Source organism: Convolutriloba macropyga, chromosome 1 (genome assembly GCF_964194025.1).
Source record: "Convolutriloba macropyga chromosome 1, txConMacr16.3, whole genome shotgun sequence".
Classification (NCBI taxonomy): domain Eukaryota; kingdom Metazoa; phylum Xenacoelomorpha; order Acoela; family Convolutidae; genus Convolutriloba; species Convolutriloba macropyga.
In genome coordinates, this window is record NC_134468.1 from 23,247,452 (window position 1) to 23,259,752 (window position 12,301).

Below are 12,301 nucleotides of genomic sequence, written 5' to 3' on the forward strand. Positions count from 1 at the left end.
AAAAAATATAGAAATTTCTATATTTTCAAAATCTAAAATTTTTATATTTTTGAAAATATAATAAGCGAATAACTGGACATTTCCGATTGAAATACGAACTTTTTTCTAGACAAGCTATAGCAAAAACTCTTTTTGTTCTAGACTCTAGGTACACACGGGATACTCCATACCGAGTTTGGTTTGATTTGAACAACTCCTTGACCCGATGAAAAAGACCTATTTTTGAAATTAAATATTCGAAATATTCGCAAATTTCCGATTGAAATACGAACTTTTTTTCTAGACAAGCTATAGCGAAAATTCTTTTTGTTCTAGACTCTAGGTACACATGGGATACTCCATACCGAATTTGGTTTGATTTGAACAACTCCTTGACCCGATAAAATTTCTGTATTTTTGAAAATAGAATAAGCGAATAACTGGATATTTCCGATTGAAATACGAACTTTTTTCTAGACAAGCTATAGCAAAAACTTTTTTTGTTCTAGACTCTAGGTACACACGGGATACTCCATACCGAGTTCGGTTTGATTTGAACAACTCCTTGACCCGATAAAATTTCTATATTTTTGAAAATATAATAAGCGAATAACTGGATATTTCCGATTGAAATACGAACTTTTTTTCTAGACAAGCTATAGCAAAAATTCTTTTTGTTTTAGACTCTACCTTCCCATGGTATACTCCATACCCAGTCTGGTTAGATTTGAACAACTCCTTGACCCGATAAAATTTCTATATTTTTGAAAATATATAATAAGCGAATAACTGGATATTTCCGATTGAAATACGAACTTTTTCCCTAGGCAAGCTATAGCCAAAATTCTTTTTGTTTTAGACTCTACTTGCCCATGGTATACTCCATACCCAGTTTGGTTAGATTTGAACAACTCCTTGACCCGATAAAATTTCTATATTTTTGAAAATATATAATAAGCGAATAACTGGATATTTCCGATTGAAAAACGAACTTTTTTCCTAGGCAAGCTATAGCCAAAATTCTTTTTGTTTTAGACTCTACTTGCCCATGGTATACTCCATACCCAGTTTGGTTAGATTTGAACAACTCCTTGACACGATTTCTATATTTTTGAAAATATAGAAATTTCTATATTTTCAAAAAAAATATAGAAATTTCTATATTTTCAAAATCTAAAATTTTTATATTTTTGAAAATATAATAAGCGAATAACTGGACATTTCCGATTGAAATACGAACTTTTTTTCTAGACAAGCTATAGCAAAAACTCTTTTTGTTCTAGACTCTAGGTACACACGGGTTACGAGCAACTCCTTGACCCGATAAAATTTCTATATTTTTGAAAATATAATAAGCGAATAACTGGACATTTCCGATTGAAATACGAACTTTTTTTCTAGACAAGCTATAGCGAAAATTCTTTTTGTTCTAGACTCTAGGTACACATGGGATACTCCATACCGAATTTGGTTTGATTTGAACAACTCCTTGACCCGATAAAATTTCTGTATTTTTGAAAATAGAATAAGCGAATAACTGGATATTTCCGATTGAAATACGAACTTTTTTCTAGACAAGCTATAGCAAAAACTCTTTTCGTTCTCGACTCTAGGTACACACGGGATACTCCATACCGAGTTTGGTTTGATTTGAACAACTCCTTGACCCGATAAAATTTCTATATTTTTGAAAATATAATAAGCGAATAACTGGATATTTCCGATTGAAATACGAACTTTTTTCTAGACAAGCTATAGCAAAAATTCTTTTTGTTTTAGACTCTACCTTCCCATGGTATACTCCATACCCAGTCTGGTTAGATTTGAACAACTCCTTGACCCGATAAAATTTCTATATTTTTGAAAATATATAATAAGCGAATAACTGGATATTTCCGATTGAAATACGAACTTTTTCCCTAGGCAAGCTATAGCCAAAATTCTTTTTGTTTTAGACTCTACATGCCCATGGTATACTCCATACCCAGTTTGGTTAGATTTGAACAACTCCTTGACACAATTTCTATATTTTTGAAAATATAGAAATTTCTATATTTTCAAAAAAAATATAGAAATTTCTATATTTTCAAAATCTAAAATTTTTATATTTTTGAAAATATAATAAGCGAATAACTGGACATTTCCGATTGAAATACGAACTTTTTTCTAGACAAGCTATAGCAAAAACTCTTTTTGTTCTAGACTCTAGGTACACACGGGATACTCCATACCGAGTTTGGTTTGATTTGAACAACTCCTTGATCCGATAAAATTTCTATATTTTTGAAAATAGAATAAGCGAATAACTGGATATTTCCGATTGAAATACGAACTTTTTTCTAGACAAGCTATAGCAAAAACTCTTTTTTTTCTAGACTCTAGGTACACATGGGATACTCCATACCGAGTTTCGTTTGATTTGAACAACTCCTTGACCCGATGAAAAAGACCTATTTTTGAAATTAAATATTCGAAATATTCGCAAATTTCCGATTGCAAAACTAACTTTTTCCTAGGCAAGCTATAGCCAAAATTCTTTTTGTTTTAAACTCTACTTGCCCATGGTATACTCCATACCCAGTTTGGTTAGATTTGAGCAACTCCTTGATCCGATAAAATTTCTATATTTTTGAAAATATATAATAAGCGAATAACTGGATATTTCCGATTGAAATACGAACTTTTTCCTAGGCAAGCTATAGCCAAAATTCTTTTTGTTTAAGACTCTACTTGCCCATGGTATACTCCATACCCAGTTTGGTTAGATTTGAGCAACTCCTTGACCCGATAAAATTTCTATAGTTTTGAAAATATAATAAGCGAATAACTGGACATTTCCGATTGAAATACGAACTTTTTTCTAGACAAGCTATAGCAAAAACTCTTTTTGTTCTAGACTCTAGGTACACACGGGATACTCCATACCGAGTTTGGTTTGATTTGAACAACTCCTTGATCCGATAAAATTTCTATATTTTTGAAAATAGAATAAGCGAATAACTGGATATTTCCGATTGAAATACGAACTTTTTCCTAGGCAAGCTATAGCCAAAATTCTTTTTGTTTAAGACTCTACTTGCCCATGGTATACTCCATACCCAGTTTGGTTAGATTTGAGCAACTCCTTGACCCGATAAAATTTCTATATTTTTGAAAATATATAATAAGCGAATAACTGGATATTTCCGATTGAAATACGAACTTTTTCCCTAGGCAAGCTATAGCCAAAATTCTTTTTGTTTTAGACTCTACATGCCCATGGTATACTCCATACCCAGTTTGGTTAGATTTGAACAACTCCTTGACACAATTTCTATATTTTTGAAAATATAGAAATTTCTATATTTTCAAAAAAAATATAGAAATTTCTATATTTTCAAAATCTAAAATTTTTATATTTTTGAAAATATAATAAGCGAATAACTGGACATTTCCGATTGAAATACGAACTTTTTTCTAGACAAGCTATAGCAAAAACTCTTTTTGTTCTAGACTCTAGGTACACACGGGATACTCCATACCGAGTTTGGTTTGATTTGAACAACTCCTTGATCCGATAAAATTTCTATATTTTTGAAAATAGAATAAGCGAATAACTGGATATTTCCGATTGAAATACGAACTTTTTTCTAGACAAGCTATAGCAAAAACTCTTTTTTTTCTAGACTCTAGGTACACATGGGATACTCCATACCGAGTTTCGTTTGATTTGAACAACTCCTTGACCCGATGAAAAAGACCTATTTTTGAAATTAAATATTCGAAATATTCGCAAATTTCCGATTGCAAAACTAACTTTTTCCTAGGCAAGCTATAGCCAAAATTCTTTTTGTTTTAAACTCTACTTGCCCATGGTATACTCCATACCCAGTTTGGTTAGATTTGAGCAACTCCTTGATCCGATAAAATTTCTATATTTTTGAAAATATATAATAAGCGAATAACTGGATATTTCCGATTGAAATACGAACTTTTTCCTAGGCAAGCTATAGCCAAAATTCTTTTTGTTTAAGACTCTACTTGCCCATGGTATACTCCATACCCAGTTTGGTTAGATTTGAGCAACTCCTTGACCCGATAAAATTTCTATAGTTTTGAAAATATAATAAGCGAATAACTGGACATTTCCGATTGAAATACGAACTTTTTTCTAGACAAGCTATAGCAAAAACTCTTTTTGTTCTAGACTCTAGGTACACACGGGATACTCCATACCGAGTTTGGTTTGATTTGAACAACTCCTTGATCCGATAAAATTTCTATATTTTTGAAAATAGAATAAGCGAATAACTGGATATTTCCGATTGAAATACGAACTTTTTCCTAGGCAAGCTATAGCCAAAATTCTTTTTGTTTAAGACTCTACTTGCCCATGGTATACTCCATACCCAGTTTGGTTAGATTTGAGCAACTCCTTGACCCGATAAAATTTCTATAGTTTTGAAAATATAATAAGCGAATAACTGGACATTTCCGATTGAAATACGAACTTTTTTCTAGACAAGCTATAGCAAAAACTCTTTTTGTTCTAGACTCTAGGTACACACGGGATACTCCATACCGAGTTTGGTTTGATTTGAACAACTCCTTGATCCGATAAAATTTCTATATTTTTGAAAATAGAATAAGCGAATAACTGGATATTTCCGATTGAAACACGAACTTTTTTCTAGACAAGCTATAGCAAAAATTCTTTTTGTTCCAGACTCTAGGTACACATGGGATACTCCATACCGAGTTTGGTTTGATTTGAACAACTCCTTGACCCGATGAAAAAGACCTATTTTTGAAATTAAATATTCGAAATATTCGCAAATTTCCGATTGCAAAACTAACATTTTTCCTAGGCAAGCTATAGCCAAAATTCTTTTTGTTTTAGACTCTACTTGCCCATGGTCTACTCCATACCCAGTTTGGTTAGATTTGAACAACTCCTTGACTCGATAAAATTTCTATATTTTTGAAAATATATAATAAGCGAATAGCTGGATATTTCCGATTGAAATACGAACTTTTTCCTAGGCAAGCTATAGCCAAAATTCTTTTTGTTTAAGACTCTACTTGCCCATGGTATACTCCATACCCAGTTTGGTTAGATTTGAACAACTCCTTGACCCGATAAAATTTCTATATTTTTGAAAATATAATAAGCGAATAACTGGATATTTCCGATTGAAATACGAACTTTTTTTCTAGACAAGCTATAGCAAAAATTCTTTTTGTTCTAGACTCTAGGTACACATGGGATACTCCATACCGAGTTTGGTTTGATTTGAACAACTCCTTGACCCGATAAAATTTCTATATTTTTGAAAATAGAATAAGCGAATAACTGGATATTTCCGATTGAAATACGAACTTTTTTCTAGACAAGCTATAGCAAAAATTCTTTTTGTTCTAGACTCTAGGTACACATGGGATACTCCATACCGAGTTTGGTTTGATTTCAACAACTCCTTGACCCGATGAAAAAGACCTATTTTTGAAATTAAATATTCGAAATATTCGCAAATTTCCGATTGCAAAACTAACTTTTTTCCTAGGCAAGCTATAGCCAAAATTCTTTTTGTTTTAGACTCTACTTGCCCATGGTATACTCCCTACCCAGTTTGCTTAGATTTGAACAACTCCTTGACCCGATAAAATTTCTATATTTTTGAAAATATATAATAAGCGAATAACTGGATATTTCCGATTGAAATACGAACTTTTTTCCTAGTCAAGCTATAGCCAAAATTCTTTTTGTTTTAGACTCTACTTGCCCGTGGTATACTCCATACCCAGTTTGGTTAGATTTGAACAACTCCTTGACCCGATAAAATTTCTATATTTCTGAAAATATAATAAGCGAATAACTGGATATTTCCGATTGAAATACGAACTTTTTTTCTAGACAAGCTATAGCAAAAATTCTTTTTGTTCTAGACTCTAGGTACAGAGGGGATACTGCATACCAAGTTTGGTTTGATTTGAACAACTCCTTGACTCGATAAAATTTCTATATTTTTGAAAATAAAATAAGCGAATAACTCGATATTTCCGATTGCGAAACTAACTTTTTTCCTAGGCAAGCTATAGCAAAAATTCTTTTTGTTCTAGATTCTACATACACAGGGGATACTGCATACCAAGTTTGGTTTGATTTGAACATCTCCTTGACCCGATAAAATTTCTTTATTTTTGAAAATAAAATAAGCGAATAACTCGATATTTCCGATTGCAAAACTAACTTTTTTCCTAGGCAGGCTATAGCAAAAATTGTTTTTGTTCTAGAGTCTACATACACAGGGGATACTGCATACCAATTTGGTTTGATTTGAACAACTCCTTGACCCGATAAAATTTCTATATTTTTGAAAATAAAATAAGCGAATAACTCGATATTTCCGATTGCAAAACTAACTTTTTTCCTAGGCAAGCTATAGCAAAAATTCTTTTTGTTCTAGATTCTACATATCTACATACACAGGGGATACTGCATACCAAGTTTGGTTTGATTTGAACAACTCCTTGACCCGATAAAATTTCTATATTGTTGAAAATAAAATAAGCGAATAACTCGATATTTCCGATTGAAATACGAACATATGAGAAAGACGATTTGATAATTTTCCTATAGGCCAGTCTGTTGGTATTCTAGGGTTCCCCTGCAGACTGGCCTCAAAAATTGAATATAAACATCATAAATCGTAAATCTAGAAAAAGATAAACCGTGGTGAAAGCTGTCAATTAGGGCAAATCTCAAGAAATCAAATTCCAAACATCAACAAATTCCAAACATCATCAAATTCCAACTATCAAAACAAACTAACAAATTTCTGATCGAATCTAAAAATTTGGGTGCGGCTTGACAATGGGTTTGTCATTCTTCGCTGGTTTCTTTGAAAATTTAACCATTCTGACCAGTTGTTTGGTTCCATCGCCGTTATAGCAAATCGCAGGTTGCACTCTCTTCTGCTCTTTCTTCTTTTTTGAAAACTCACATACCAGTTCGCGCACTTTTCCAATCTTCACTATCTGCATCCCATTAGTTTTTTCTTCGATGTTTCGTGTAGCCTCCATAGCTCTATGACAATCACCAACAGAAAAAAAATTGATCAACCCGTTATATCGGTACTTTGTCTTGTCGTTTTGCTTATCGTTGGGCCTCAATCTACCCAATTTAACATCCGTTGTTCCCTCGAAAAGATTGAAAATTTTGTCCTGAGCCTCGCCTGGCAAGCAGTTTCCAACATACTTTTGAAACTTGAAAGATAGGGCGTACTTTTCGTCTTTGGGTTTCGGGGTAGTACGCAAGAACTTGCTAGTTGCTTTCTCTTCTTCGCGCTCTTTCATGCGTTTTAACATCAATTGCTTCTTTATGCCTCCAGGTCTTATCACTTCATCACTTCGGGTGGTTTCCTCAAACTCATATTCACGTTCTTCTGAGAATAGAACCTCCATTCTGCTCTGAAACAGGTGTATTTGACTACAAGAACCAATGCTTCTACCCTCACTGCTTCTACTTCGCGCACTAACTGGCTGCGCAACTACCCTCTGGCTGCTCAACTGCTCTTTCGCTGCTCAACTACCCTTAGCTGATGCAAATTTCCTCCACCCCCACTAATCCGAAACTGATGAACTGATGCTATACACAATCTGAACTTCTTATTTCATTTCATGTTTATTTATACCTCCTTTGTTCGCAGTCACCAGTGTACTGTCTTCGCTGTCTTCATACCCCTCTGCTGTCCACCTAATGAGCATGTGAACTGTGGCAGACTGCGGACAGCTTCGAATATTTAACAAGGCGAACGCAGGTGATCTAGGACGAAGGAGGACCAAATTTTAAGTGGTATCAAATATATATCGTTGAAAAGCTCTTGATAAGGCGAGTTCAACTAACTGAACGGAATCTATTTTCGAGTCCGGGAACATCATTAAAAACAGCTATAAAGTTTCTGTTATAAATAGTTGCGTTTCGGCAATTTCATATGTATTAGTCCACGTATAAGCCCGAATTTAAGGACACGTTACCAAAATTGTGAAACTCACAAAAAAGGCTATTTCTCCGAAACTACTGAACGAAAATTGATAAAATTTAGTGTTCTGAACTCAGGATGAACCGGGCTTGGATGCCATATAAAAGTATAGCACTTTAACAAGGTTTTCATCTTGACGATTTTAGCCCCAGACACCGGAATTTGGTCAAATTGACTACCCCTTGAAAAAGGTTAAAAATTCCCTTTGAAACTAGTTTTAACATATTGAATATATATATATATATATATATATATATATATATATATATATATATATTCAGAAAGACCGTTTAAATTGCAAGAAAATAAGCTATAGTACACGTCTTAACTCACAAAAACTTAAAAGTTATTAAAGAAAGAAACTTTGAAAATGACCAAAATTTAGCAAAATTTGCAGCTCTTTGTAGCACTACAGAGGCTTCTTAGGGCACGAAAATGGAGAGAACTACATTATTTTTGTTTTGCATTGTGAGAACCAATAGAAATGCTAAATTTTGGTTATAAAAACTTTGCAAAACATTGCCTGAACAAAAAGTTATTAGTGAAAGATTCTTGAAAAAACCGTAATTTTTGTTGACAAAAGTTACTCTTTTACAGAATATTTCGTTCAAACTGAAAAAAAAGTATTTAATATACATATATTAAAAAAAAACGTTAAAAATGCAAGAAAATGAGCTATAATACGCGTCTCATCTCTTTCTAACTGAAAAATTATTAGAGGAAGAGATTTTTATAAATGACCAAAATTTTGAAAACTTTGCAGCTGTTATTAGCAATACAGAAGATTCTTACTACAGGAAAGTTGATAAAACTACAACGTTTTTTCTTCATTGTCGGACCTATCCAAAAGGCTAAATTTTCTTTATAAAAACTCCAATAAACAAAGCTTACTTAAGAAAATATTGTTGAACGATTTAAGAAAAAGATGACTACTAATTACCGTTATTCAAAACAATTTGCATCATAAGCTTTTCAATTCTTTTTTTACAATTTTTTTCGTTTCCTATCAAATAAATTTTGTTTTGATTGTTAGTACGTCCTCTCTTCTTAGACTTTTTCTGAAAATTGAGTAGGAGTAATTGAAACAAATTACTTTTTGAAAATTTTTGAAAAAATTTCATTATTTTGATCAATATTAGGGGCTGTTTCTGAAGCATTTTTACATCAAATCGTCAGCAAAAAGATATTTTGTTTTCGAGAAAAACGTGCTTTATATTTGATATAGTCCGATAGCGTTAGTGTCTAAAGAAGAACTACAAAAACCAAAAAGAAATATTTACTAAAATTTTACATTGTGTCCTTTTTATGATCTGACCATCAACTCGATTTGCAGAAACAATAGAAACTTTCAGCAGAATTATCAAAAAGGTGCAATTAGTAATATTTTGTCAAAAAAAGTTTGCAATAGTCAAAGATTCATAGCAAAAGGATGCTCAAGACGTTAAAAAATGTTTAAACTTAACAAAACAAATTAGTTAACTTTTTAAAGTTATTCCGATTTAAAATTTAGTTCATTTGTGTTATATGTCTGATTTGGCGTTGAAACTAGCGTTTTGTGCGTATCAGTTAACAAGGAACACGTATATTGTTGGAAAAAATTTGGAAGCCGAAAATGCTTAAAAACTTGAATGTAGTTTTTGTTTTTTTATTCACTTTCCGGGATGATTATTCATATATATCAGTTAGGCAGACCACTCTGATTGTTTAAAAAGTTTTATATTTATGGTAGTCTGGGGAATCAATTCGGTTTACTTTAAGCAACTCCTCGACGCGTTTTTTTTTTCATTTTTGAAAGTGAAAATAGGTAAAAATAAAATAAACTTGACTACTTCTTGAGCTTTTATGAAGAAACAGTCATATGTATGAAAAAGCAGTTCACTAAAATAGATACATTGAACAATAAGCATTACGATGATTAAAATAAACATGAAGAAACAACAAAATTAACAAAAAAGAACATCTATTTGTGAAGAACAAGTTAAAAGAATTTAAAAAGAATAGAGGATAATTCATTTTAAATCCATATAACCATAGATTTTTTTAACATGGATTTTTTCAAAATATATTCATTAATAAATATAAAACAATAAGAACTTTATTTTAATATGGTAACTCAGGTAAAATATACGAATTCTCCGCATATCTCTAAATACTAATGTAATAACTCTAAATGCTCTTTTATATTTATTACTGAATATATCTTGAGAAAATCTATGTTAAAAAAATTTATGGTTACATGGGTTTAAAATCAATTATCCTCTTTTCTTTTTAAATTCATTCAACTTCTTCTTCACAAATAGATGTTCCTTATGTTAATTTTGTTGTTTCTTTATGTTTATTTTAATCATCGTAATGCTTACTGTTCAATGTATCTATTTTTAGTGAGCTGATTTTCCATACGTTGTCTACAATACTATTGTCAATTCACTAAAATTAGATACATTGACCAATAAGCATTTCGATGATTAAAATAAACATTAAGAAACAACAAAATTAACAAAAAAGAACATCTATTTGTGAAGAACAAGTTAAAAGAATTTAAAAAGAATAGAGGATAATTCATTTTAAATCCATATAACCATAGATTTTTTTAACATGGATTTTTTCAAAATATATTCATTAATAAATATAAAACAATAAGAACTTTATTTTAATATGGTAACTCAGGTAAAATATACGAATTCTCCGCATATCTCTAAATACTAATGTAATAACTCTAAATGCTCTTTTATATTTATTACTGAATATATCTTGAGAAAATCTATGTTAAAAAAATTTATGGTTACATGGGTTTAAAATCAATTATCCTCTTTTCTTTTTAAATTCATTCAACTTCTTCTTCACAAATAGATGTTCCTTATGTTAATTTTGTTGTTTCTTTATGTTTATTTTAATCATCGTAATGCTTACTGTTCAATGTATCTATTTTTAGTGAGCTGATTTTCCATACGTTGTCTACAATACTATTGTCAATTCACTAAAATTAGATACATTGACCAATAAGCATTTCGATGATTAAAATAAACATTAAGAAACAACAAAATTAACATAAAGAACATCTATTTGTGAAGAAGTTAAAAGAATATAAAAAGAAAAAATGATAGTTCATTTTAAATCCATGTAACCATAGATTTTCTTAACATATCTTCATTCATTAATTTTTTTTTCACAATATATTCAGTAATAAATGTAAAAGAACATTCAGAACCCTTTTTTAAAATGGTAAATGAGGTAAAATATATGAATTCTCCGCATATCTCTAAATACTATTGTAAGTCTGGGTTAACAATTTGGTTCACATTAAACTTGCCCCTTGACCCAATCAAATTTCTCCTAGAAACGTGTCTGAATAGTGGCATTTTTCCTTTGGGATAGTCTGATTGGAGATCATCTGACTTAACAACTGTCGGGAAAATGGTCTGGGTTTAGTGGGGGCCATGGTTGCACAATCGTCTGGACAATGGTCTGGAGGTGGTCAGAAAATCTTTGGAAGATGGTCTGATCAATGGCACTTTTGATCTGGGGATAGTCTGATCAGAGGTCATCTGACGCGCACAATCGTCTGGGCCATGGTTGCACAATCGTCTGGACAATGGTCTGGAGGTGGTCAGAAAATCTTTGGAATATGGTCTGATCAATGGCATTTTTGGTCTGGGGATAGTCTGATCAGAGGTCATCTGACGCGCACAATCGTCTGGGCCATGGTTGCACAATCGTCTGGACAATGGTCTGGAGGTGGTCAGAAAATCTTGGGAAGATGGTCTGATCAATGGCATTTTTCGTCTGGGGATAGTCTGATCAGAGGTCATCTGACGCGCACAATCGTCTGGACAATGGTCTGGGTTTCGTCTGGTCCATGGTTGCACAATCGTCTGGCAATGGTCTGAATTGGGTCTGATCAGAGATCAGTTCCGGATGGGAATGGTATGATCAGAGACCATTTTGAGCGCACATTCAGCGCACACGGTGTTTTGAGCGCATATTAGTCTGATCAGAGGTCATCTTCGTCTGGGATGGTCTGATCAGAGGTTACTTTCGTCTGGCACGGTCTGATCAGAGGTCACTTCCGGATGGCACCTCAACCTGGGAGGTTGAGGTGCCATCCGGAAGTGACCTCTGATCATCCGAAGTTCAACGCACACGGTGTGTTCCCAGACCATAATTACAGGGTCTGGGTTTTGGTTCCGGATGGGAATAGTCTGATCAGGGGTCAATTGCGGACGGGAATGGTATGATCAGCGGTCACTTCCGGATGGGAATGGTATGATCTAAAATTGATTTACTTTTTGGCGTGAAATCTA

At 32.7% G+C, this 12,301-nt stretch overlaps 1 protein-coding gene across 1 annotated transcript in view; it reads right to left on the reverse strand.

The window, feature by feature from the left end:
• Window positions 1-12,301, reverse strand: part of LOC142347357 (uncharacterized) — a 64,169-nt gene that overhangs the window by 50,432 nt on the left and 1,436 nt on the right. The window lies entirely within an intron of this gene.